General features: G+C 33.7%; 1 long non-coding RNA gene across 1 annotated transcript in view; it reads left to right on the top strand.

Moving 5' to 3' along the window:
• The first annotated feature begins 5,225 nt into the window (after positions 1–5,225).
• Positions 5,226–21,953, top strand: part of LOC115933008 (uncharacterized) — a 35,060-nt gene continuing 18,332 nt past the window's right edge. Inside the window, exon 1 of the long non-coding RNA XR_010132223.1 lies at positions 5,226–5,344. This is a non-coding gene — a long non-coding RNA (uncharacterized lncRNA). The remainder of the gene's footprint in view (positions 5,345–21,953) is intronic.

Raw genomic sequence — 21,953 nt, 5'->3', positions numbered from 1 at the left:
CATTCATTTAAACTTAGACATAGATGTTTTGTCACTATTTTAAGTTGTTTTTCACTGAAAAGTCAGTCTGAATATAGAGCCTTATTTCATTCAGATCAGAAAAACTGGGTTACTGTGAAATCTGTTTATCTATAATTTTAAGTAAGTACAATTTTATAAAGCAGTTATTCCTAACTTGAGAGGCCTGGAGGATTTATTACAATGTGTATTTCAAGGCCACATCTGCAGAAGTTTTGATACAACATTTCCTTACTAATATCCCTGACAGCACATTTTAGCAGGCATCCTGTGTTATTCAGAAGCAGAACGTTTATGCACTACACTTTGGGAGAGAGAAGTACATGTTTTGTTACCATTTAAAGATGCCTGGTTCTTGTGGGGCAAATTGGCAAATGATTTATCTGAACTAATGGCAGAGTGGAATTTTAATACTTTAGAGTTTTCAGGAATCTTAGAGCTGTTTTCATTTGTCTCATACATAGAGCCTGAACCTTGAAGACATTAATTAATTTGTCACAGAAATTACATGGGGTCAAAATTTACATTTCCAACCCATGTCTGTGCTCTTCATTCTAAAGCACAATGGCCTAGAGTCATATTTTAACCTCTAAGTTTTATCTTATTAAAAAATAAAATAAAATAAATAATAGTAAATGCATGTATTATATCTACATTTACAATTTATATACATTACAATGTTAATTTGAATTACACAGGACTTTGGACATCACTATTAAAGGCCAAGGAACAGTTTAGACTGAGATAAGCCCTACCTGTGAGAATTTACTAAGATCAAAAAGACTCCTTTTAATGGTGACTCAGTGGCACCTAGTCTAAGGACAAAGGCTCCAGTATATATCTTAATCTGAGTTATTACTGAATGTGAGTCATGTGAGGGCTTCTAATGAAAGTTTTCCATTGAAAAAAATCAATGTTAATAACTGGAACTCGAGAGCTATAATGGGCTCTGCTGTGTTTTTCTGGCTTAAACTGTGTGCTATAATATGCTAAGAAGAGGAATTGATGACCTGTGAGCTCTGGTCACTTCCTGACCTCATTTGATTCTTTGATCTTTAGTTTTAAAAGGGTGATCAGAGAGGTTGCTTATAATGGAGAAGTTGGACAAAAGGACTGTCAACCTGCAGGCTCACTGGCACAGCCCAAGTTTCACCAGATAAGCATTTCAGTAAAGAGGACTATTGCCAACAGCAATGCTTGCAAGGAAGCTTTGTTCCAGAGAGGATTTTCTTTTAAAGAAGCTGCTAGAAAAACTGACACTAGAAGCTAATTAGAGTCACTCTTTCTAGATAACAATGAAATTGCCAGTCTGAAGACGTTACTTACCTAGATATAGAAATGGACTTTATTTAAGAACCAACTTTATACATACATAATATACCCAGGCTTGTTGGTCAGGTTGGCTGGCTGGGGAAGAATAAAACCATCTAGAAGATCCACATGATGAGAGGAACCATTCGGGGAGGGCAGACAGATACCTGATGCTGGCCACAGATAGAACCCAGAGATGCTCTGTGATTGAAGTGGTTCTAATATCTGGAAGCTTCAATTTGCTCTTATAACGTGTTCTAAAGCCATTTAATTCAAGACTACCCTTCCTAGTTGGTACCTGTAGATGTAATGCATCTCTTAAACTGTGGTGGTATTATTCTAGGCTCCATCAGACAGAACAACTATCTGGAGATAGGTTGTGGAGCCTCTGGACTCCACGACGCATTTCACAGCGCTGTTTACTCCAAAACGCTTGCCTAATTAAACTAATGTAGCTATTGGGTAAGACGAGAAGTAATGCACGGACATTCTTAAAATCTGTTCTCTTTTGGCTTGCGACCTTAAACATTTGAAAGACCAAGATGAACACTATTGAATGGAATTGTGTTTCCATCGTCATAACCAATCTGAAAGCTTAAGTTTTACCTCTCTTTCACTGCATATCCAGTCTATTTTATGGGCAGAAGAGCACAATGGGCTCAACTATCCAGGCTTTAGGAGTTATTTTAATCTTTAAAGAGCAACAGGTACAAGTAAAAGTACATACATAAAGTAGGTATTTAATATTTAATTTTTATTCTCATACGCATGAAAAGGGTGTTCCAAAAAAAGATTAGAGAAGTCCATGGCATGTCTTTATGGTTAATCTTACTTTATTTTTTGGTTCATCTACCATGCTTCTTACAAGCTACTTGTTTTTTCTTTCATGGAAAATTTTTTTTAAATGAATTGATTTTACTTTTCATCAGCACAACTGTTGACTAATACCAAAGTTAGTTAGAAGGTTATAATTTTTATATTTATAGAATTGCAGGGGCAGAATTTACATAATACATCATAGTAACTTGGCATTTATGAAGTATTAGTTTTCCATACACATCAACTCAGAGAGGAAGGTTACATTTTTTTTAATTATAATAACATTTTGAAAACCATCTGTCCTTTAAAATGTTACTAAAATATGTATTGGAACTGGTGTTTTAGATGCCAGTCCTTCCTGAAGAGTGTTTTGAGATTTTTTTCAAATACTGCCTCAGTTCTATATGAAAGAGTAAAAATTCTGCCTTTTAAAATGACTACTGGCTGTAGGTAAAAAGAAGTTAAGGAAATATTACATAAAAATAAATCTGCAAAAGTAATTTACGGAAGGATTATTTACACTTTGATGAGTGGATCTGGATATTTTGATACTAAGTGAAAGTGGTTCCCCTATAATTATAACGGAACAAATATCTGCAAGTAGTAGTTAAAAGAATGTGTATAGGCCGGGCACGGTGGCTCATGCCTGACCTCAGGTGATCCACCCGCCTCGGCTTCCCAAAGTGCTGAGATTACACTCATGTTAAGTGGTACTCTAATTATATCAGTAATTTAAACCTCAAAAGAGATTCATTATGTACACAAAATTAATCTTGTGTAATTAAATTTATAAGTAAAATTAGTTGAACAAATCAAAAAACACAAGGTGGCTCACACCTGTAATCTCATTGCTTTCGGAAGTCTAGGTGGGAGGATCCCTTGACCTAAGGAGTTTGAGACCAGTCAAGCAACATAGTGGGACCCCATCTCTATAAAAAAATTAGCCGGGTATGTTGATGCGTGCCTGTAGTCCTAGCTACTTGAGAGGCCGAGGCAAAAGTATCGCTTGAGCCTAGGAGTTGGAGTCTGCAGTGAGCTATGTCACACCACTGCACTCCAGCCAGATCAACAGAGGGAGACTTTAAAAAAATAAATAAATATATCACAAAACACTTGTGATTCCAAATCCAGATATATAAACCACAGGAATACTTATATAAACACACGTTATACATACATATAGTATATGTATGATAAAATATACTTGTATGTTCAACTTGGGAAAGGTTGATGATTTTAGAAACAAACTAATTAATTCTATTGCCTTATGCTCTAATGATTTTCAATTTGAAGATGTATTTGGGATCAAATACTTGAGGCTCCATACACAAGACATCTTTTTTTCCCCTCTTCTCAGAATCATTTTTTGGCTGATTATTGGACTACAATTGGGAGATCTAGAACTAAATTCCTGCTTAGTGTTTACTTGTTCAGAGCGTAGGCATTGAAATCGTCCTGTTTTGCCTCAGTCTCCACAATAGTACCTACTAACCTCATGACTACGGGATCCTGTAGCATTTCTCTAAGCCGTGTTTTTCTTAGCTGTGAAGTGGTAAATTTTGAAAGTGCTTTGTTCATAGGATTTCTGTGAAAACTAAATTGGGTAAAGAATGTAAGGCATTTAGCACAGTAAAATAACCTGGATTACAGTAACTTTTCATGGAGTGTTTATTAGTACTTAAACTGTCATTGTCATCAAAATTCTGTTTTTACATATGAACTCAGAAATGTCATTGTAACCTTCTCAACTCATTTGGTCATTTAAAATGGAGAGGTTGAGTTAGGTGTTTCTTAAATTTCTCTTTAGCTCTGATACTATGAGTCTGAAGTTAAGTAATGCAAAGTTGTTAATTAAATCTTCCCCTTTCGTGATGTAGGAGAAAGGGAGAAAGAAAACTTCTGGGTGACTGGATTCCCTTGCAAGTTTATTAGAATTGTAATTATGTAGCATTTTGAATAAAGCATTCATTCTGGAAATCATTAAGTTTACTTTTTTTAACTCCGTATTTTCTCGACTGTAGAAAAATTGGGATTTAGGAGTAACTTCTGATTTAAAATTTCACCTGTTAATCATTTAAATTGTAGTCTTGTAATTTCCTAACTTTGGTCTTGAAGGTGTTTATCATTCTTATGCATTATTATACTGTATTATATATTTATGCAACATAAAATGTATAGTTTTAACTATTGTACATGTTTACATATGAAAGGTATAGTTTTGAACTTATTATTCAATTTGCTAGTTTTGCTTCACTATTCATTTTTGACACTTATCCATATTAGTACATGCAACTCAAGTTTATTCTTTTGATCTAGTGTATATCATTAAAATGTATGAATAAATAACCTTGCTTTGGTGGACATTTAAGTATTTTCATGTGTCAGTATGAAAAGCAGTTTCAAAATGAACATTCAAATATACATTGTCATATATAATATTTGTATATATGAAAGTTCCTGTGGGTTATATCTCTGAAATCAAAATTACAAGTGTTTTGTAACTTCTATAATTAATTTTACTCTCAATTTTAAGTAAACAAGATTAGTTTTTGCACATGATGGGTCTCTTTATTCAGTTAATTACTGACATAATTAGAATACCACTTAAAACTTGAGAATATTTTCAAGGATATTTATGCTAAACTTACATAAATGTGTTGAAAAGTCCTTTTGTATATATGTAGAGATTACATGTATGTTAAATTCATCAATTTGCCTAAATATCAAGTTATACTTAAGTAGTGTCCATACACAATTTTTTTGCTTGACCGAACTCCAATATGTATATTGGGAGTACTTTTTAACATTCGTAGGTTAAATGGCCTGTTTTGGAAAATGATATTAAAAATGTAATTCAGATGAATGCTTAGAATAAAGATTAAAGATGAGTGAGCTTTCGTATTAATCATCAATATGACAATCCTAAAGGGAAGCATGATTTTCAAATGTACCTCCTTGTAAGCAGGATAATTCAGAAATGCACAATGCATATTAGATATGGGATTTGAGTCGTAATATATTTCTCTAAGAATGTAATTTATTGTACTTTCACATCCACCCCACTGAATATGCAGAGTTTAAGACGCAATGGCCAGAAGACATGAACGTCTCACTAGAAGGATGTGGACGTGGGCTCTGGGACTGTTGATGATGACTGTGGTCTTTTGGGGTCATCAGGGGAATGGACAAGGCCAAGGTAAGTGCAAGGATGTTCTAATTCTTTGAGAGTTGGATGCGAATTTCACTTTATGATGAAATTATGTGAGTCTTTGGTTTGACGTTTAAGCAATTTGTTGTAATCTTCTGCCAGGTTTTTGTTACAGGGTATTGTAATGCCTCTGCACCAGTTAAATTGAAATAGAATTAGGTGTGAGTAAATGCATCAAAATTGAAGGCATCTTTCTGAAATTGGCTTTTCTATGTTGGAATTGATTATATATATATATGTATGTATGTGTGAGGTATGAGGCTATATGTGTGTGTGTGTGTGTGTGTTTTGGGTGGGTGGGTATGCATGTGAGTTTGTGTGTGTGGTATTTTACAAGAACACGTAGCATATAAAGTTGTGATTTTGAAGAAAAGTTTTTGGATGTTTGTTTCTTTTCATTAGGGTTTTTAAATTTTACATTTTAAAATTTCAAGAACCTATTCTTAAAGGATGTGATGTTCTTTAGCAATTAAATGAAAAATGTGATGTTTCTCATTCTTCTGCCAAGTGTATTTAGGGGAAATTAATGATAGAGTGGAACTGCAAGGTTGTGGCATCCTGAAATGTCTGTTGGAGAGTAGAAAAGGGCCATAGATTTTGTAATAAGGCTTTCAATACTGATTTGATCAATAGCTGTATGGAGCGGTTTGTGCCAAATCTAGTATCTGTGAATGTATTTTGTGATAAGTATTGTATTATTTTTGGAGGTGTGTTGGTTGCTCAGATACAAATTGCAATTCTGTATTTTATGTGATAAAACATCCTGACACCTCTGAAGTTTTCTTTTCCTTTTGGGGCAAGTATATTTGGCATTGATTTTCTGCATTTTCAAGGCTTGAAATGAAATCTGTGAGCAGGAAGTTCACAGAGTTTATTTCAAGGGATAGGTATATTTCTCCAGATAAAATTGAAAGTGTGCAGTGTTATTATATAATTGTGATGAAGTTGAGCTTTGCTAGTTTGAAGTATCTAATAAAGTTTAACACTTTTTAAAAGATCCTTCAAAAAGAGCAGTTTTCTTGCCATATGTAATATTGTTCAGTGAATTTTTGAAATGAAATAGATATTTTTCAAAACCACAAATGCATCTGTGCCTTTGTACATGAATAGTTGTATATACATGTAAGCAGATAATACATTTTGTTAATTAAGATCAGCTTTGATTTTAATTTTTCTTTCATGACATTCAGAATTTATATTAGCATTTAATATAATTCTCATTTTTCTTTTTTGTGATAAAACTAATGTAAAATACATTTAATACACATAGTAGTTTTTTCACCAAAGGTCTCAAACAAGAATATGTAGACAGTAGCTACGTTGGATTTCTGTGGCTATAAGAGTTGTTTATTTCTCTGGTGATGTGTAGAATTACTAAAATGCAGCATGACAACTGTTTCTCTGTAACAGTGATCCAACATGACATGTAGTATTACACAGGGTTGCTAAAACCTTCCTCTGACCATCATTTCCAGTAATCGTGGCTTGTTTTAGATGAGGAATAGGTTATTAGATGCTTAAAATATTTGAGAAAAGTAGGTATCTTCTCTCTTATTTACCCAAACCCTTTTATTTACTCAGTATTGATTGCTCAAATATTCTGTCCTTCACTGGGGACCATCATTTATTAAAAAATGGCCTGAAATTAATTCCAAGTCTAGCTGCAGTGAAGCTTCGAGTGGGAAATGCAAGTTAAGTAATTTGTTTTCTTTCTAAAAGGATAAATTAAAATAGACAATGATTCAAAGAACAAAACAACTTAATAGAAAACATAATGGAATGCTTTGATATTATGATTCAGGGAATTTTGCTTCCTTTGTGGTAGCTAGATTGAGTGAAGGAGATTGCTTTGGTATAATGAGCAAATCTTATAATTGCAAGTATAACCGAAGCTGCATATCATCATTTAGATCAATAAGCCTCATTAAATATTAAATATTACCTTTTAACTTTCATGCAATTAAGCAGTATTTAAAAATAAAAGTTTTAAAAATTAAAGTTTTTATTACTATCTTTTAAAATACAAATCTCATAGCTCATTATTATTGTCAAGAAAAGAACACATGAAGATTTATAAATAAGGTTTTCTCTCTATTAAGTTTACAGTCTTGCATTAAATATTGGTTACTGGAACCCACAATGTCCAAGATTATGATTAAGTATCAATGAAGTATGACTCTTACAGCAAATAAGCATACAAATGTTATCATTATTTTCGCATTATTTCACATAATTTCTTAAGCGTAATAGTATAAGTAAATTATACTTTCTACACAAGCTCTTCATATTTATGAATAGACTATGTTCTAAATGTTTAAGTCATTGAGAAATCCCAATGTTCCTTCCTAGAGAAACTGTGTGAGAAATTGTAGCTAAGCTAAAAAAATGGAAGACAAAAGTCGATTTAACGAGGAATGTAGATTAATATCATAGTATTGTCTCAACTGTGTGCAACCACTACTTATAAAAATGGTATAAGAAATGCAGTCTGAAATCTGAATTCTAAATAACAATGTAGGGCCATTATCCCTCTGGGACCCTTAGGGTCAAAATAAGAGAAAAGGGATGAATGGTGGGTTGGAAGTAAGTCAATGATCCTTGTCAATTTTTTGTATCTGTCAAGAAAAGCATCTGCTTGAGGACATCCATTTTCCTACTTCTGAGTTACCAAATAATAGGTGCCTATACTGAATGTAACATTCCCTGACGTGGACTCTGTGTCTATGCTGCTTAGGTGGTTTGTGCATGAGAAAGTGTTTAACATCTGAAAATGGAGACAATCCTTAGAGAAAGATACATATGAATTTTAGAAGGAAATATACCTATGATGGAAATAAAACAAATAGCATAAATATCTAGCTGTATTTTGTCTTTTTGGTAACTATTACAATATATACATTTTCAAACAGCTAAGTTCAGCACTGACTTCGGGAGAATCTAGATAAAACGGAACTGACATATAATAAGCATGGGTGTAATTAATAGCAAAGCAGGCAAAACCATGGGGATGTTTCCTGAGAAAGAGGGACTATAGAGAGGCACCAGAAAACCCAGCTCATTTACAGGATTCTGGGGAGTGTCAGGAGCAGTTATTGTATTCAGAACTGAGAACTTATTTCCTCAGCAACCCGTAGTTCTGGCTGAAGTGCAGTGGTGCAATCATAGCTCATCACAGCCCCAAACTCCTAGGTTCATATGGTCCTCTCATCTCAGCCTCCTGATAGCTATGACCACAGGTGTGCACTACTATGCCCAGCTAGTTTATTTTATATTTTATTTTCATTTCATTTGTAAAGACTGGGTCTTGCTATGTTGCCCAGGCAGGTCATGAACTCCTATCCTCGAGCAGTCCTCTAACCTAGGCCTCCCTAAGTACTGAGATTACAGCCATGAGCCATTGCATCTGGCTCAAAAATATTTCTGTCTTAATGGCTTTAACAAAGAAGTGCCATTTTGGGGACATATACAATGCTGTGCTGTTTGGGAGTGACACAAAAATAATTATAAGAAGAATGGAATGAATATGTCAGTATGTTTTCAAAAGCAAGTTAGCCCAAGTTATTCAACAAGCATAATTTTAGAGTTTTTGTAACTAACTTAGGGTTTAAATGTAGCAAAAATTTTAAACATTATCATGAATACACAGAAAATTTTAATCAATTTGGTTTCCACGATGAATTTACATGCTTAAATTCCTAATTTCGATTTGCTGCTAGATATGAGAAAGTTTGAAATTTTGAAGAAGCAAGTGGCGCTTACAGATGTAGCAAACTTAAATTTTGAGGACAATTTAATTTAACTTCCATTTTTATGACCAGATTTTGGGTCAGCTATTAAGCATTCAAAAAATAAAATCTGATAATATCTGGCAATTCCAATTTTCAGTTTTATTGATCTTCACCATGAAATAATATTTAAGTTAAAGGGCAAAATTTTGGAAAAGCAGACCACTTCGTTGTGCTATTTAGCAAGTTCTCAAATTCTGCCATCTTGGAATCATTACAAGTAATTATACGAAGACAATATCTTGTATTTTGTATTTCATTGTTACACATCCAGTTTTCCTCTAGAGATATCAGAGAAAACCTACTCAAGAAGGGAAGGTTAGATAAACAGCCCCCTCTCTCTCTGTCTTTGCCTCCATTCGGTTCCTTACAATTGTTTCCCGGTGCATTTCAAAGTTATTTTTATTATTCCCTTCATTTTCTCTTTCATTCCAGAAATTTAAGTGATTGTGTAATTCTTTTGACAGCTGAAGGTGGTATCCGACTTTGAATTAAAAGTTTATAGCTACAGCTTTTCAATTAGAAAATCTCAGATCATGTGATCTATGAGTTTTAATATCTTAGGATCACTACTAATAAGGAATAATCACTTTGAAAAACCTTAATGCTACCTAGAGTTTGTGTTTTGTGAGGTTGCTTGGTAAATTATTTTCATTTGATAATTGAATATGGCTTCAAGATAGGTGAGCTCAGACATTTGCCAATGAATATTGAATGTGTATTCCAAGAGACATGACCTTAAAATATCATCAAGCTAAGTAGTAGTGAAATTGAACTCTGCTGTATTATAGATGTCAGTGTTTCTTACATCTTTATGATATATAAATATTTTTACATTGTGGTAGATAATAATTTGTATGGAAAAATTTAATTGAATTCAATTTATCCTATGGCAGAATTATGTTACATGGGTCATTTTAGTTTTGGATTTAAGCATCTTAAAATCATAAATGCAAATATTCAACACATAAAACCCACATGAATACACACTCCCAAACATTTGAAATCCTAACAGTCATTTCTAACAGCTTTTTCCTACAAAAGAAGTCAACTATTCTTCAAGATTACATGCATTCCCATAGCTTGAGAGGTTCACACTATAAGGTAAACAGAGAAAGTATTACAGCAGTTTAAGAATACCAGTGGATTCACTTTAAAGACAATATACTTTTGAATTACTTGTCTTCAAAATTTAGTTTATTGAGAAAATTATCTGTGTAGATTAATCATGCATTTCAGATACTTTCCAGACATCTGAATGTTGTTTTCTTAAAAGTAGTCAGCAAGACTTTTTATGCAGTCTGCATGGGAGATAGTAAGAGATGTGTATGCTATATATCTACTAGTAGAGATTTGTTTTCGAGTGCTTCCTTAAAAAATTATTTTTTCTGAAGAAAGGGGTTTCTTTTTTATAATTTAGATTAGATGATTTTAAATGTTTTTATGTTTTAACCTCTCTTTCTGATCATCAGGGTCATTGCCATGGAAAAAATGCAAGTTATAGCATATTTCATTTTTATAAGGAAAGAAGTTGATACTTTAGACTTTTTTCTTTTACTAAATTGAATTACATCACTCAATATTTGGATGGCATTAATTCACAATAGTAACAAAAAAAATCTTACTACTCAACATAATAAAGTATGATTTCTTTCACATTTGTTTGACTTAATTTGTTCTTTAAGATACATCTCCTAATGAAGGTTTTCTCATCCTCTGTAGCTGAATTTATTTAGGAAAAAATATTTTAAATACCATCCCAAGCGATATAACTATTTTTATTGAGCTTTGATGTTCCATTTGAACGTATTTGAAGACTACAAGCACTCAATTTAGAATTAAGATTTCATTTGGAGATTTTGGTTGTATTTGAAATCTGTCGTGGAATTCAACATGAAGAATAGGTAAATTTAGTAGATGTCATTGTCTATGACACATTTTCATTTTATCTCTCTGCCTATATGTAAAGAGGAATAGAAATAATTGGTATAAACAGGAAAAAAGAAGTAAAGTGGTAGGATCAGATGTGAGAAATATATAAGCTAAGATATTCTTTTTTTGTTTGTTTGTTTGTTTTTTGTTTTTTTGAGACAGAGTCTTGCTCTGTTGCCCAGGCTGGAGTGCAGTGACACAATCTTGGCTCACTGCAGCCTCCACCTCCCGGGCTCAATGGTTCTCCTCCCTCAGCCTCCCGAGTAGCTGGCATTACAGGTACGCATCACCACACCCGGCTAATTTTTGGATTTTTAGTAGAGACTAGGTTTTACCATGTTGGCTAGGCTAGTCTCAAACTCCTGACTTCAGGTGATCTGCCCACTTCAGTCTCCCAAAGTGCTGGGATTTCAAGTGTGAGCCACCAGAGCCAGCCTAAGCTAAGGTATTCTAGAAGCTAATAATAGTAAAACATAATGTAAATTGTTTAAAATTAATCTGTATATGAAATTTTTTCTAGGACTTTCCTGCCAGAAAAGTAGGAATAGAAACGCACAAGGAAAGAGGTTCCTTCTGCAAGCAGGCACATCCTATTTCACTTTATCCTGTGATCGGTCTCATAACCATCTCCTGGTGTGAAGTGCTAAAACTGTGCTTTAAGAATAACTTAAGTCCTTTATGTACAAACTAAAGTATGAGAGCCTGAACCTTGGAAACCGAGAGATTCCAAAAAGCCTTATGTGTGAGACTGGGTGCCACAGATCTTGGCAGAAATTACTGCTTATTCTTAATTCTTATTGTTCCTTTCTAACACTTCAACTTATAATGCCAATATCTCCCTCAGCCTAAAGACAAGCTCTAGAATCACTTGTGTTACTTATTACATTTCTTTTAAAGAAACTCATGAATTACACATGAATTTCAAAGTTGCCACCTGAGATTCCAAGGACTTAAAAAAAAAACCTGGCACCTTTCCATTATAAAGGCTGTACACAGTGTTCATAGTGTTTGTCTTTAAGGGACATGCCTCATCCATCAGCAACTTTTCTTCCTTAAATCATCATATCTTGCCTAAAAATGTTTTCTCAAAAGTTAGGAAGCACTAAGTTTTACAGATTGTTCTATCACATCTTAATCTACTTATCAACTTTAGCATTATCATAGCATGAACTGTTTTTGGGTTTTCATAGTTAATTATGTTTGTCATAATAATTGGGATGCAATTGTTTTTCTTATGATTATTTTGTACTTGCTTTTCTTATGGTAACTTCTGATGCTTGTTTGTAAAATCTTCCTCTCTTTTCTCCATCTGGTTATCTTCTTACTTTCTGTCCTTTAACTCAGATATCACCCACACTGTGTGTCTTTCTGAATTGCTTCTTATTTAACTGTTGCTTCTCATAGTTTACATACCTCCTCCTATACCACACTATTGATATTTCTCAAACTGCACTATAATGCTGGTTTGTGTTTTTATTTATTTATAAGCTCCTTGATAATTCGGACTACATATTTGTATATTCAAAAAATACTTATGACGTGTTTACTTTGGGTCAGGAATTATTGAGTGAAGGAAATTGACCAAATCTCTGCCATCACGAAGCTCGCATTCTAACTTAGGGAGACAGATAACAGACAATGAGCCACATAAATATGTGAAGTATCGTAAGTTAGATGGTGAAAAGTAATCCTGGATGGGGATCAGATAATTTTGATAGGGTAATTTCTAACTAGATAGTCAAGAAAGGCCACACCGAGAAGATGGCAATTGGAAGAACAAGGTAGTGAGAACTGCTGAGTCTGGAGCAAAACACACAATTTGGAGTAGTAGAAGATTCCAGAAGTAATAGAATAGAGGCGAAGAAGTGGGAATTGTGTGGAGTCTTACTTGCTGTTGTAAGGACCTTGGCTATGGTTTGGAGTGAGGTGGAAAGTTGATAGGGACCTTAGTTTTCTTTCTAATAATTCATTATGAATTTTGAATGGTTACTATTAAAGACTCAATAATTTTGCTTTATTACTCTTGCAATTGACTACAAAATAGTGTATTGAAGAAATGTTAAATTCTAATTTAAACTGATTGAAATAGGTTTTTATCTTTTTATATTTCTCATTACTGAATATCTCATTTTTAATTTGAAAGCATTCTAGAATAGTGAGCCAATGCAATTTAGCATAATGCATAACTTATTAATCATCAGATTTAGGTATTTAACTGAAGATGCTAATTAGAAAGTAACTTGTTCTGTTGGATGATTTTGATAAAGCTACTTTCAAATGATTCATATTAAGTTGTGTTTCTGGAACCCAAATTTAGGCAGTGGTAATGAGTTAATATCTCTAAGTGGATACCTTTTATCTCTACAGTCAAGGATACTTGAAAGTGGAAAAGCATACTGGCTTCAAGTCTTGGGAACTAGGACTTACCAGAAATGTTTTGGTTTGTTTTGTTTCCTGGCAGAATTGTCTTCTTGGAAAGATGGTGTTTCCTTCTACCAGGAAAAAATTGATCCTATGCTGCTTTACTTTAACGCTTTGCTTTTTTCAAAATAGTGTTTTCTTAGGAAAATTAACCTATCATAATATGATGAAAAGAGAAATGCTGAAGACACAAAATGATGTACATGTTAATATTGAGTAGGAAGCATCAAGGGACATGAGAAGAGAGGGAAGCAAAGAGAGGGAGAAGAGAAATATATAGTATAAGAAAAATTAGTAAAAAGGATTAGCATATACATGTAGTCAATAAGTCAATAAATGGATATTTATAGAAAGCCTACCAGTCACTAGGGGATATAGCAGTGAAGATGACAAAGACACAATTGGCTATACTGTAGTGAGGAGGGAAAGAGGACGAAGACATACAAATACTTAAACAAAGCAATGGTGTGAAGGGCTATAAGGTACACTACTATGAAGTCTTAAGATTACATGTGATAACATGGTTGAGTAAAACTGGCAAGTAGGAAGGCACTGATCTGGCTATAGGTATTTCAGAGAATTTTTCTCTCTGAGGAGCTAATATTTCATTTGAGAGTTGAGTGAAGACAAATAGGAAGGTACTTTGAAGATCTGGGGTGCTCTGAGTGGAAAGAAGGGCAGATATAAAGATTCTGTAATTTAAAAAGACAGCTTGATAGTTTCTTAAAAAGAAAAGAAGGCCGGTTTGGCTGGAATGTCCATGAAGGAAGAGCATGGAGAGATATTACATGAGTGCCCTCAGGGACCAAATTTAGATCTTATATCAAAGTGTAAATATAAATTAACTACATTGAAAAATGTACGATGGATATGTGATATGATGAGGTTAGCTCTTAGGAGGCTGTACTATTGTGGAAGGGTACAGTAGTGAAGGAAGGGGGTTCATTTAGCACCTGTCCAGTTGAAGGATGATGGTGGTTGGGATTATGATTGTAGCAATAAAGTTGGAGAAAATCAGTTGAGATTGGAAGTTGATTTGAAGATGACTGAATTTACTGAACAAGAATTATAACAAGGTATTTGGATTTAGGGACATGGCGGATTATGGTCACTTTTAGTGATATGACAACATCTTGATGACATGAGGCAGTTTGCAAGTGACAGAGGTGTAGGTAGGTGCATATGTGTGATTGATTTTACATTTTTTTAATCTTAAATTAAGACGCTAGTTAGAATCCAAGTGGAGACATCAAGTAGGCACTGACAAGTTGACTTGGCTAGAGATGTGAGTTAGATAATCGTAGCCTATTGATCATGCCTAAAGTCATGAATCTAGGCGAGGGGTTGGCAAACTATTAAAGTCCATGAGCCAGATCTGGTCTGCTGCCTGTGTTTGTATGGCTCATGAGTTATAAGTACGTGTATCATTTATAAGGCTAAAATGTAAAATATAGGGAAATTTTTCAGCAGCGAAATTTCCATAAATTTGCCTCTTGGCAACACAAAGCCTCCAATATTTACTGTCTGGCTCTTTGTCAAAAATGTTGCTGACTCCTGATCTAGATGAAACCCTGTGGGGAGAGAGTGTTGATAGAAAAGAGAGAAGCATCATAGTGGAAATTAAAATTATGTCAACTGAAGTGTATAGGGTAGAGAATTTAAGCCTGAGTATAACAGTAAGAGATTAAAATAACAATAAATTCATCGTCAGCATGATCAGTAAAACCTTTGGGGGCAAAAAGGAACTATCTTCATCAGACCTTTCACTCACCCATACAAGCATCTTAGGCAGGAAATACAACTTGTTTGAAGATCTGAGATAAGGCTAATGTAGTTTGGACAAAGAAAGCCAATGGGAGGATGACATTACGTCTGGCCAAAGATTTAGGGAAGAGCCAAATACTTCAGGCTTTTTAAAGTGATCTTTAGGTAAAGAGGAAGTCATCAAGGCATTCCGAAGTTGGAAGATCAAATCACATCTGATGGGAAAAAATCTGGCTGTATGTGCATCTAGGATGTAAGGAAGCCAACGTGGATGTGAAGTTAAAATTGTCCATTGCAAATAATAAAATGAAGGCCCTAGGTAGCCTTGGCAAGGGCAGATTTGGTACAAAATCCTTATTGGAATGGGCTTAAGCATTAACGGGAATAAGGATCTAGCTGTCGTGTTTGGTGGAATTTTATCAGTCTTTTTGTTGTGTATGATATATAGATGGTCAAAATAAAGAACTTCTACGTTTTTGGTTTTTGTTTTATTTTAATTGAGATTTGAATTAAAAATAAGAAACTTTTATTTTCAAAATTGGAGACTGTGTTTAAAAAGTATAAAGTAGGGATAGAAAAAAACATAAAACTCTCCTGATGAGGAGAATGCTAATCATGACTCTAATAATAATAAAATACTTCTCTGATAACTTAATTTTTTTACTGCTTCATTATTTATGTATGTATGGGAAGTTGTACCCTAGCCACATGCCAATTCACCTGGTGAACTTGTTCTTCAACGTGGCCCAAATATTTCCTTCTATCTTTAGCCTTCCGTGGTTTCTCACATGGACTATTGGCTCTTCCTATTTGAGCCTTCTGGTAGTACCCTGTAAGAGACATGCTACTCCATGACAACAGGCACCACGCTGTAGGGGAATTGCCATACCTGTCAATCACTATCTCTAGAATGTGGCCTTTCATGAGACCTGAGATTTCATACTGTTTCTCTGAGCTGTAACAATATTTATATTGAAAAAATAAACATGTTCTTCTATCTTTAATATTGTACATCTTATAATTTGAATATCCCATTTTCATTATACTACTTAGCTGCTAAGTTATGTTATAAAAACAAGTTTTAATTATCTGCAAACACCTTCAAATCTAATCCTTACCAGTGAAGACTGATGTCTGGTTAACATCTGTTAGGAAATTTATTTCCATACAGTATTTACAGCACATTTTTGTTATTGAAATGGCTACTGTTTAGTTTGAAACGATGCACCCTGAGGATTGGAATGATAAATGTGTAACTCTTACACAAAGATAATATTTTTAGATGTTCGTATTTAAAATACTGGTTATCAAAAGAAAAAGCCAGATGTTATTTGCTTACATTTCTGCTTGAGGTACTGAATCTATTTCAAGTCATATTTCTCAGTATTGATATACTTAATTTTGCTGAAATAATAACACACTATCTTTAGCTACTTTTTTTCTCAGTACGTCTCCTTGTCGCTCACTATTTCTGCCTCATCTCACTTCTCATCTTTATTTCTTTTTCTTTGGTCTACTTTTACTTTAGGGATTCTTTCAATTTAGAAGTTTTCTTGTTTTTGAATAATTACTATTATTCTTGGATATACACAGATATCATTTTCCATTTCATTTGTGAATTTATCTCAGAGGCATTTTGTGTGTGCCTTTTACTCATAGCTTCTAAGAAGTCCCTTTTGAGGTTACTGATTTAATATGTCATGTACTGTAAGGTTTGCATGGCATGGTGGCAGCTGACTTTTGACTTTACATTGATTGAAATGTTCACTCAACATGGACTGGCAAGATTTTCTTTTTTCCTTAAACATTACATTGCCTTGTAAACAAACAAAAGCAAACCAAAATCTCAAAACTAACATTAGTATTGGTGCCCCTGGAAATAGCTGCCTTCTCACTAAAGTGATTTTGTCATCCAACTTTGTGTGTTGTTGAACACACATGGTGCTGTATGAGCACACACTCACTAGTCTAGAAAACATTGCTGTGACCAGTTACAGAAAAATAAATTCAGATTGCTCTTTACATTCCACAGATGACCCTTCTGAAAGCTATTTGAATTCATTATAAATTATAGTTATATTAGTATGACTTTAATTCTTTTGTAATCTGAACTTTATGTGCAACGCATTTTTTTCTCGTGTTAAATCATTTTTGAATGCTAAATCATTTGCAAACAAATGGCTTGTCCTTGAGAAAGAATTTAAGACTGAAAGTACATTAAGTGCCATCTGGGAATCTGTGTCAATGGTATTATCACTACATATGCGTGTGTGCGTGTGTGTGTGTGACTGTGCATATCACTTACTTTCATCACATTTATTTGATAAAATTGATATGCAATCTCTAAATCATTGTGTCTCGAACTTGTGTTATCCCACAAATACAAATTTTTATCCTAAAATTGGTGGTACCCTCTGTAAAACTAGAAGCTCTCATTTGTACAAAGGAAGGAAAAAGAAAACAAGAAACAAATTCAATAAAAAAATTAAAGGTCAGATTTATTTTGTAGCTGCTGAGTTCCTTTCTTTCCTTTCCATCCTCCTCACATTCCCAAATCTCAACAAAGCTAAGAAATTAAAACACGCATCATGAGATCATATGTTCACCTTGTTAAGGAACTGAAGGATTACATATACAAGATTATACCTTAATAAGTAGAGGGAGAAATATGAAGATATAAATAGAATATGAAAATTTATTATAATGCAGTTCTATTCTAAAGTGTTTTCTAGGCAGGCTAAGAGTATGTTGCCAGGAAATTTTAAGAGACCCACTCCATTATATAGAGGAGGATGTGTGTAGATCTCTTAATTCTGAAATGTTTAGAACTGAGTACAACAGGTTTTTGAATAACGACGTTTCATTCAATGTCATTTCATTATAATGTTGATGAGAAAAAACAAATTGATTCCAGTTGGGGTTCACTGTCTGTGTAGAGCTTATGTATTCTCCCCATGTCTGCATGGATATTCTCTGGATGCTCCAGTTTCCTCTCACTTCCCAAGGCTGTGCATGTGAGTTTGATAGACATGTCTGTGTGGTCCCAGTCTGAGTAACTGTGGGTATGTGTGAGTGCACCTGCAATGCGATGGCGTCCTGTCCAGGGCTGGTTCCCACATTGCATCCTGAGCTGACAGGATAGGCTGTGGTCAACTGCAATCCTAAACTGAAATAAGTAGGTAAATAATGATTTTACTGGTTTTTATTAATATTAAATGTATGAATAGCTCAAATTTATTTCAGCATTTAATATTAGAAGTGTTTTGATCTTTATTTACAAGTTTGTTGATGTTTTTGTTACCAAAAGCCATAGAAGCTTAACTCTTTTTTATGTCAATCTACGGTAAAATGGATTTTGCTTACTGTATTTTTGCACCAATTAACCATCCCCAATTTATCCCTCCTGTATGCGTGTATCAAAACATCACGTGACCATAAATATATATGCCTATTACCAGTTTTCAAGAACCTATCAATGATGTTAAGACTTATTGTAGTCCTTTTTTGACATAACAAAAATGTGTGTGTTTTGTTTGAGACTGGAAAACTTCTTTATATGAAGAACTAGACAGTAAATATTACAGGCTTTGCTGGCCATGTGTAATCTCTGTCTCTCCTTCATCTACTCATTCTTCTTCTCCCCTTCCTTCTCCTTCTTTAAACACTTCAAAAATGCCAAAACAATTTTTAGCTCTCAGCCATATGAAACAAGCCATTGATTGAATTTGGCTCGTAGGTCCATAATATGTGAACTCCTTTACATCATCAAAATGACATATATATATGAAATGTTATTTATGAGAAATTAATGGTGCTGCCAGCAGAGAGAAATTAGCCTAAGTTAAGTTTGGGCTTTGGAATTCAGTGGAATACCATGCATGAAAATGCTCTGCTTTTAAATCTAGTTACTAACAATACATTTCTGATATCAGAAATATACGAAAACTACTAATTGAAGCAGCATTATTCACTACTTTAGTGCTGCTACTCATGTGTGGTGGAAAAAAAATCCATAAAGTTTTCCTTTCTATTTGATCATTCATGCAATAAAAATTTCCAAATCTTTTTTTGAACACATTTTTATCTGATAGCTCTCTTGTGTACTTTAGAAGTACCTTTTGCTGCTTATTCTCATTAACTGTATTGAAACAATCTCTGTTTTCCTTTATCACTCAAAATAAAATAAGAAATTTAGCTTAATACTAATATTAAGCTGAAGTGCAAGATATATGAAAAAGAGAAAAAAGAAGCAGGATAAATTGACATTTTGGTAACTGCAAAGGACAGCAGATCAAACAAAGACTGGACTTTAACGTCTTACATTTTCAGAATGTAGCACAGTAAGTCCATTGGGTCCAGAAATAGCTTTTAATCCTACATTGAGGTGACTCATAATGCTGTCATGACATTGAGTTTTGTGGAAAAAGTGAAGTTAATGTTTTTCTCAATTTTTTTTTAAATCAAACAATGATTGATTTAGCTATAAAATGGGCTGATTCTAAATAGCTCATTCTGACTTGGGGGGTGAAAATGCTTTTACTCTAATCAATTTCTCTAGATATCTGATTTTATTCTGCTTTATAACATAAAGAATGAAACTATATTTATTAATGAAATGTAATCTAGCAAAGTGGCATAAGCATAATTATCAGTCACTTACTAAAATTGTGTTTTTTTCCATTGCATGAAAACCCTGCCTTGTTTTAATTTTTATTAATTGACTCTTTAAAAGCAATTTTAGGTTTGCAAAAAGAAGTGAATAAGCATTCACATGTCATCCTCAGCCTCTACCCCAATTTCCCTGACTTTTAACATCTTGCAATAGTGTGGTACATTTGTTATAGTTGATGAGTCAATATTGGTACATTATTATTGACTAAAGTCTGTAATTTATATTAGAGTTTACTCCTTATGAATTCTATAGGTTTTGTCAAATGTGTAATGACAAATAATCCTCACTACAGTGTCACACAGAATAATGGATTCACTTTCCTAAAATTCTTCCTTGCTCCATCCATTCATCACTTCCTCTACTATTTTATCTAGAAGACAAATTAGTAGATTGAGGTGATGTTTATAGGAGTTTAAAGCACAGATAGACAACTAGATTGTCCTACCTACCCAGACTGTGCTTCTCACTCTCACCTTAATCTTTGCCCTTTCTTAATCTTTGGAAATGCTTTTATTTATATATAAAATAGGCTATAACTTCATATAGTTGTATTATGAAAAGTTAATGCACAGAAAAAGACTTGTGCTAGGTATATGGTTTCTTCTCAATTAAATGGAAGCCATTGCCTGTATTTGTCAATAGAATTCATCATACTTTATCTCACATATTCAGTGCTTTACATCATTGTTGGCACATGGTATGTTTAGACTGCGCAAATCTCCAAATCCCTAATAGCCACTGATCTCTTTACTGTCTCCATAGTTTTGCTTTTTCCAGAAGGTCATGTAGTTGAATCACACGGTATGTAGACTTTCAGACTGGCTTCTTTCACTTGGCAATATGCATTTAAAGGTTCCTGTGTGTCTTCTGTGGCTTAATAGAATAATATTCCATTGCTTGGATATACCACAGTTTATTTTTCCATTCACTTCCTGAAGGACATTTCGATTTTAGTGATCATGAATAAGTCTCCTATAACATTCATGGGAAGAAGGTTTTTGTGTGCATGTAAGTTTTCAAATCCTTTAAGTAAATACCAGGGAATGTAATTGCTGGGTTGTGTGGTAAGAGTATGTTTAAGTTTTGTAAGAAACTGCCAAACTGACTCCCAAAGTAGCTGTACCATTCTGCATTCTCACCAGCAATGAATAAAAGTTCCTGTTTCTCCTCACATTTGCCAGCATTTCATATTATCAGACTTTTGGATATTGGCCATTTTAATAGTCATGTAATAATATCTCACTGTTGTCGTGACTTGCAGTTCCCTAATGATATATGACTAGTAACTTTTCAATCTCCGTATTTGACAGCTGTATTTAGACCTTTGCCCTATTTTTTAAATGAGTTGTTTTCTTTCTTATTTTCGAGTTCTTTGTATACTTTAAATACCACTAATTTATGCGGTATGTGTTTTGAAAAGATTTTCTCCCAACCTGTGGCTTTTCTTTTCATTCTAAGCACAGTTTGAATAACAAAAGTCTTTAATTTTAATGATGCTCAATTTCTCAATTTTTTCTTTAACCCAATAAATCAGAAAGCTGTTTATCATTTCACATGACTTAATATTCAGGCAAGGCCTATATAGGTCCCTTTCAAACAGTCATAAAGTTTAGAAGCTCTCACCTTGCAAACAATAACAACAACAACATAGAAACAAAAATGACAGCTTTTGATGTTGTCTCAGTAATTTCTCAATTCAAGAACAGATTACTGAGCTTTACAAGCAATACATATAGATATCAATTTCCCAATAAAATACCTTATGATATTTATCAAATCACCTTAGTTTTGGTCTACTTATTGCTATTAGACTAAAATGTAATTTGTCAGACATGAGAAATCTTTTTGTAGTATTTCTTATAGAACCAAGTATTTGTTTTAGCTTTTTCAGTTCTTCCCTTGCTGTTTCCCCAGTATGGTCATTCCAATTGTCTCTATAGATGTATTAATACCAGGTATATAATAAATACAATTATCTCCCACGTGTACCCCAACCCCCTTCCCTGTTCATGCAGTCAGCATA

The sequence above is a fragment of the Gorilla gorilla genome, chromosome 21, assembly GCF_029281585.2.
Source record: "Gorilla gorilla gorilla isolate KB3781 chromosome 21, NHGRI_mGorGor1-v2.1_pri, whole genome shotgun sequence".
Lineage (NCBI taxonomy): Eukaryota > Metazoa > Chordata > Mammalia > Primates > Hominidae > Gorilla > Gorilla gorilla.
Note: the sequence above shows the minus strand (reverse complement) of the source record. Positions and strands in the feature narration are given on the sequence as shown.